The following is a 6,307-nucleotide window of genomic DNA, read 5'->3' as shown; positions in this document are numbered from 1 at the left end:
TCACTTCTACCTTCTCTTTTAGTCGACTTCTCATCTCTCCTTTTCTCTCCTCCTTTTCCTCCTTCTCCTCCTCTTCTCCTCCTCCTTTTCTTTCTCCTCCTCCTCCTTCTTCCTCTTCCCCTTCTTCTTCTCCTCCTTCTCCTCTCTCTCTCTCTCCCTCCGTCTCCCTCTCCCCCTCTCTCCTCCTCCTTCCCTGCTTCCCTTCCCCTCTGAGTCTCCCTTTCTTTTTTCCTCTGCATCTCTGTTTCTCTTCCCCCCTTCCCTCTCAGTCTGTCTTTCCCTTCCCCAATCTTATCCTGTCTTTTCTCCTCTCGCTAGTCCACCCCTGCAAACTGTCCTTGGGGCAGAGACGTCTCATTACTTGGAGAAGTGAGGGAGAGCTCCCAGAACGGTCCCAAGTGTCTCTTGCATTTCTTGAGTTCGGTTGAGAGAATTGACCAAATAAATAAAAGGTTGCTGAATTCACCCCATTCCATGGGAAGAGAAGTCAACTTCTCTTGCTCCTGCACTCTCTATCCTTCTAAAAATCTCTACTGTACTCAGACACAGCCTGGGCTAAGAAGATGGGGGAGGAGGGAGAAGCAGGGAAGGAGGAAAACTTTTATTTGCAGAAAGCAAAAAAGACAGGACAATGAAGATTCATTTTCTGAAAAAAAAATATGGTGGTACATTAGTTTTCTGACCTGGAAACTGCAGAGTGTCCATATTTGTACAATATAGTCTGGGTATGTGTCTCCCTTATCTTTAAAGCTTGGAGGTTAAAGGGTTGCAGCCAGGCCCAGCCTCACCACCAGTTGGCACCAAAAAAGAATCACTTGCCTTTTTCTTCTCTGTCTCATGGTCTTTCTCTGTTAAATGGGAACAATTTAACAGCCCCTCAGCCGGGCCGTTTTTCCATGCAGGGTTCCAAGGTATGTTATTGTTTTTCAATGGAGGTTGTATGGGCCTTCCCTCAAACATTTCCAGTGTGCACAGCTGGCTTGTTCTTGCAAGACAGCTCATGTCTGAATGCGATGAATTTAGCACTATGCATAGCAAGAAGCCCATAATTTTTGTTGGATGGAGAACTGGGTGCAATCTACCAAATTACAAGGAATATTAACACCCTTCTGAGTTGGAGCCTCCCAAGCCTGCCAAGGTCACCACATAGGCTTGGCACATTTTGAAGCTTTGAAGCTGATCTGGTTGTGTAACTCACCTGCAGAAAAAGTTTCTGTGCTTCCTTTGCACGTGGAGAAGTTGATTTACTGGCTGAGGAGCTCAAGACAGATACTACCTCATGGTGAGAGAGCCAAACAAGCTGCAGAGAACAAAGCTTCCTGGATACTGTTGGCTGGGGGTCTGTAGGGGCAGAAGAGAGGGACACTCGTTTTACATTTTTATGCCAGAACCAATCCTGACCAGGAAAAGATAAAGATTTGATTCAATCTTTAATTTAAAAAAATTAATTGACATTTCTTGTTTTTACATAATCTCATTTCTGAACCTAGAATTCAAATCCTACCTCAGGCACTTGCTAACTGTGTGACCTTGGGCAAGTCATTCTGTCTGCCTCAGTTTCCTCATCTAAAAAATGGAAATAATACTAGTACCTGCCCTTCAAGGTTGTTGTGAAGATCAAGTGGGATGATATTTGTAAGCATGTTACATGAATCCTATATACCTAGCTTAGCAAAGTGCTTTTATCTTTGAATTTGATTCTCATAACAACTCTGGGAGATAGGTGTTATTATCCTCATTTTTACATTAAGAGTCTGAGGCCAAATTTGAACTCAGGCCTTCCTGACTCTAGGCCCAGCACTCTTGCTGCTGCTCCTCATAGAAGAGAGTAGGGACTGTTTCTTTTGTCTTAGTATCTCCAGTGCCTAAGCATTTCCCTGGTGCTGTAGGTATAAAAGGTACTTAACAAATGATTGTTGGTTGGTTCGTTATTGTCCTTCGTTCTGGAAGAGGACCAAAATGATATCACTATGTTAGAGTCAAGTTATAGTGTGTCCAACTGTGGCTGATCAGACCAATACAAGTTCAGAATGTTCTACCACAGGTTGGGCGCAAATAATCCATGTGAACATTTGAGATGGATTCTTTAGATTTGTGCATCTCGCAGTTCTTTTGAGCTGTTTCAATTCTGCTTGGCACATAGAGCAAAAACAGGACCTTCTTTGACGAGGGCATGCCATGCCAAGTGGTCCTGTGCCAGTGTCACACAATTCCGAAGTTCTTAAGAGAGACCTTGAAAGTGGCCTTCTATCATTTCTTCTGACCCCCATGTAAGCACTTGCCTTATGCAAGTTCTCCATAAAATAGCCTTTTTTGGCAAGCGTACGTTTTGCATTCGAGCAACGTGGCCAGCATTCAAACTCTACTTCAGAGAGCGCAACTCCACTGGGCTGGCCACATTTGGACAAATGATTGTTAAAGATTGGCTCAGTGATCCTTATTCCTTATGTGAATGAATGAAAAAGCATTTTTTTTAAAGCGCTTGTTACATGGCATTGTGTGCCGTATGACCAAAAACAATCAAAAAGAGAGAGAAGAAAAAGAGACAGTTTAGCAAAATCAGCTCACACGTCAATTGAATCAGATAACATATGCAGGTTCCTCATTCATAGTTATCCACTTATGCAAAGAAGGGAGGTAGTTGCATTTTCTTCCTTTCTTCAGGGTCAAGCTTTATCCATATCATTAAAGGACCATAAGATTGATCCTTTCTACCTCCATTCTTTCCATTTACAACAGACTAGCCATTGTATCTGTTTTCCTGATTCTACTTACAATATGCTCAATCATTTTATCCCAGCCTTCTCATACTTCTCTGAATTCTTCATTTTTATGTCACTGTAATAGCCTTTTACATTCATGGACCACAAATTGCTTAGCCCTTCCCCAGTCAATGTGGCCTGCTTACCTTCTAGTTGTTGACTACTAAAAAAAACTGCTACTATGGACATTTTTATATATATATATATATATATATATATATATATATAATATGTATGTATGTATGTATGTATATATATATGAGGCTTTTCTGTCTTTAACATGCTTGTGGCATAGGCCCAGCAGTGGCATCTCTAGGTGAAAGGATTAGTTCAATCCTGAATGTGAGTACTACAGTTTACTGGGGACATGGGGGTAGGAGTGGGAATTTATTTGAAGCTTATTGTGTCCTTCAAGGCTTAGCTCAAAGTGCTATATCCCACCAGGCCCATTCCTGATCTTCCTTGTAGTTAGTTCCCTCCCTTGTCAAAAATCATTTTGTATTTACTTTTGTATATATCTTCATAATTACTTGTCTATGTGCATCTAATTCTCCCCATTAGAAGGTAAGCTCCCTAGTGGTAAAGAATATTTGTATCCCAAGCATCTAATGCAGTCCCAGGCAAATAGAAGATGCATAATGAATACTTGGTAAGTGAATAAATGGATGTAGGGCTCATAGAGAATTGCCTTTGAGGAGAAAGTGAGGCTTAGCGGATAAAAGTACTGGACTTGGAGTCAGCAAGCCCTGAGTTCAAATCCTGCCTTTAACACTTAGTAAACATCTGAACATGGGTAAAAACATTTAATCTTACTGAGCCTCAGTTTTCCTATCTACAGAATAAAAACAGTAATACCCATAGCACTTACCCTGAAAGGTTGTCAGGATGCCACTAGGAATACATCTCCTCCCAGGACTGTTGTGATCAGTGAATGAGAATAACACAGGTAGAGTACTCTGCAGTCCTGACATGCTTTATAAATGTGATTACTTATTATTATATTATTATCACTTATTGTTATATTAGCTATTACTCATCTTTGATGCTCTTGTTGCAAGAGAAAAATATTTGAAATAAGTTGGCCACTGGCTGGGCTTTGGACATTATTCTACTGTCTGCAGCTTTTCCTGGGGATTTGCCCTGTAACAGTTTGAGATACATTGATACTCCAACCACCTCCTCATCTCACGTGTCTAGGATCAGGATTGATGGAGTCTCTGAAATGCTTTCTACAAATCCTTCCATCTGTCCACAGGATGGCTCCTGTTCAGCCTCCTGGGAAGAGACATTAATATTTCAGGGAGCTTGTTGGAGCAAAGTACATGGCTGGGGTGAGAGGAATTGAAGGGTTTTGTGTAAGTGTGTGTGTGTGTGTGTGTGTGTGTGTGTGTGTGTGTGTGTGTGAAGCAGGCCTCAGGACTAATTCTTCCTTGGAATTATCTACTTTCCCTGTGTGTTGAAATCTCCTGTTCTCTACCCCACCAATAATAGCTAGTATTTTAGGTTTACAAAGCACTTTACGTGTGTTATCTCATTTGAGGCTCACCACAATTCTGCAAGGCAGGTGTTATCCCCATTTTACAGATGAGGAAACTGAGGCAAACAGAGGTCAAATGATTTACCAGAGTCATACAACTAGTAAGTGTCTGAGGGAAGATTCAAACTCAGGTCTTGCTAACTCTAAATCCCACACGGTATCTGCTCTGTGGTATAGCTGCCTCTCTGTTCTTTGTATAAACCAACAGACACAGGAAGGTGGCTGATGTTATGTAATGGTGGGCAGAAGTCCTCGAAATTGCTTCAGTGGAGCTGCCTTCTTGAGCCAGGATTGAGCAGCTGTCTCTTCTGGATTCATTAGATGTCACAGAACCACTGCCAGAGGCTGAGAGTCACTGTCCCACAGCTAGTTAGCTCACTTGGTTAATGCTTGGTATAGAGGAGGCTGCAGGCTTGATGCCACACAGCCAAAACTTTTTTTCCCTGAGCAGAGATGAAGTCCTTGGCTAGTAGCTTGAAGGTGTGTGTCGTTGGAAATGAAGAGGGAGAGAGTGTGGCTGGTGGAATGCCAATCCCTTCTCACTGAGAAGAAACAGCATATTCAAAGTATATATCCTATTGGTGGTAGAGGCACCAGCTCCCCAACCATGCAGGAGGGATGCCTAGTGGATCAGCCAATAAGCATTTCAAGGCTGAGAGGGGGTGGTATTTGCATCTGGGGGAGTGGAGGGATACTCGGAAAAGCCTCTTGCAGAATGGAGGATTTGAAATGTCCTTGAGTTGTGGCATTCCCAAGCCTGCCTTCAGGAACATGGGGAAGAAAGCCTAAGGAGTTGCCCAAGCCCTGCCTTGAGAGTTCTCAGTTTGTCGAAAAGATGTCCCCTCCGAAAAAAATTGAAGAACACCTGCTCTGGAGTAGAAGAACCTGGATTCAAATCCTGCCTCTGACCCTTATGAATTTTGTGACCCTGGATAACATTCTGCCTCCCTGTTCCTCAGTTTCCTCCTCTCTCAAATGAGGGAGGCTTAGAACACCTTTGAGGTGGCTTTCAGCTCTAGATCTAGGATCCTATGATCCTAGCAGATCTTTAGAAGATCAAGATCTACTAAGGAGTAATAGATTAGGCCAGAGGTGTTGAGCTAGAAAGGATCTTGGAGATCATCTGGTCTAGTTCCTCATTCCTTTCCAGAAGGGGAAACTGAGGCCAAGAGACGCAAACTGACTTACTTAAGGTAACCCTAGAAATTAGTAGCAAAGCCAGGATCTGAACCCAGTTTCTTTGACTCCAAATTGCATGCTTTTCTACCATAACATTGTCTCATCTATCAATATTCTATGCTTGCAAGGGTCCCTGATCTCATCAATATCGTCCCAACCTCTTCCAAACCAGATGACAACTCACCCATGCCTTCTCATCCTGTTGGATTTTTGTTCCCCTTCTCCAACAAACGCTGCTCAAAAGAGGGTCTGCTCAATGTAATGAAGGATGTCCTTAGCCTCTTTTTTCTTTTTTTAAATTAATTAATTTATTTTTAGTTTCTATTTACAATATTCAGTTCCTCTAGTTTCTGAGTTTCAAATTTTCTCCCCCTTCTTCTTCTCCCCCTTCCCCACCCAAGATGGTATACAGTCCGATATAGGTTCTACATATACCTTTGCACTAAACATATTTTCACAATAGTCAAGTTTTAAAGAACTGTAACCATTGGAATGAATCATGAGAAAGAAGAAACAAAACAGAAACAAAAACAAACAAACAAAAGAAGAGAGCAAATAGTTTGCTTTGATCTGCATTCAGACTCCGTAATTCTTTCTCTGGATGTGAATCGCTTTTTCCATCATGAGTCTTTTGGAGTTGTCTCAGAACCTTGCATTGCTGAGAAGAGCCAAGTCTATCATAGTTAGTCATCAGAGATACCACGTGTCTGTAATTGCATATAATGTTCTCCTGGTTCTGCTCCCCTCACCCAGCATCAGATCATATAAATCTTTCCAGATTATTATGAAGTCTGGTGCTCCTGATTTCTTATAGCATAATAGTATTCCA

The sequence above is a fragment of the Trichosurus vulpecula genome, chromosome 1 (genome assembly GCF_011100635.1).
Source record: "Trichosurus vulpecula isolate mTriVul1 chromosome 1, mTriVul1.pri, whole genome shotgun sequence".
NCBI classification, from domain to species: Eukaryota; Metazoa; Chordata; class Mammalia; order Diprotodontia; family Phalangeridae; genus Trichosurus; species Trichosurus vulpecula.
This window is presented reverse-complemented; position numbering follows the sequence as displayed.